Below are 1,164 nucleotides of genomic sequence, written 5' to 3'. Positions count from 1 at the left end.
TACAACTACACTACAGAGCAGCCATCATTTAGAACCACTTGAAATCCAAGTAAATGTAAGTCCTAAAACTAGGGATTTAAAGAAGCCACATCAAGACTAGTAGGAGGGGCAGAGATGCAGACTGGGCTGGTCTCACACCCACGTGGGGCAGATAAAAATGGGAGGGATATCTTGATGCAGAGGTCTCCCCTGAGGAGTGAAGGATCCAAGCACCACTCACATCCCCCAGCCCAGAGTTCCAGTGCCCTGTAGCTTTGGGCTATAAAAGCCAGTGGGGATTGAAGCTGAGTGACAAGGAGGCTGTTGGAGTCCCAGGAAGTTCCTCTTAAAGGCCCCATGCACGGATTTACTTGGACTCACTTCCTCTGAGCTCCAGTGCTGGGGCAGAAGCTTGAAAGGAACCAGCAACATATGGGGAGGAACTGGATTTTCTGGCATCAGGACAAGAACTAGGGGTGGGGTGGGAGGGCGAGGGCAGCTTTCTGGTCAGACAGAAGTGCTGACAGAAGCCATTGTTTCTTTTCTGAGACCACCCCAACAGAGCCGACAGGCAGGTGCCATATCTGAGCCTCCATCAACCAGGCTCACACTGTTCACCTGGCCCTGGTGACTTCCTGAGAACCTGCCCCACCTAATTTGCAGCCCCACCCAAGTTGTTTGCAGTGGTCCTTCCATATGAATAGCCTGTCCTGGTTCAGGTTTCAGACTTTTCTAAAATCTTTCAAACAAGCAGCAGCTGGCCTCAGAGTGCCCCATACATATCAATGAGAGACCCCATGCCAGGCACTAGCAGCAGCTTGCCTTGATTCACCATTTGGCCTCTCCTGGGCACCTCTAAGCCAACACAAGTAGCAGCCATCTGCAGATCACTCGGTAGCTTATGTCAGGTGGCCCCAGACAGGGCACAGGCAGTTGCTGACTATGAACCTCCCAGGAGGTCCCAGAGCCAGTGCACCTGGTGATCAGCTTTAGACCATGCCAGATTACAACCCTACTTCATCCATGAGCAACACACCCAAAGGTCAGATTCGGAGAGTACCAAAGCCCCACTGAAGCAAGTCCTGCTCCATAGGAGTGTCTCCTGCACAGCAGCTCTTCCACTATAGTCACAGATGTTCCTCACAGCCAATTGACCTGTGAATGAATTCCTCCCCTGGCTGCCAA

This window comes from Myotis davidii, unplaced genomic scaffold, assembly GCF_000327345.1.
Source record: "Myotis davidii unplaced genomic scaffold, ASM32734v1 scaffold626, whole genome shotgun sequence".
In the NCBI taxonomy this organism is placed as follows: Eukaryota; Metazoa; Chordata; class Mammalia; order Chiroptera; family Vespertilionidae; genus Myotis; species Myotis davidii.
Note: the sequence above shows the minus strand (reverse complement) of the source record.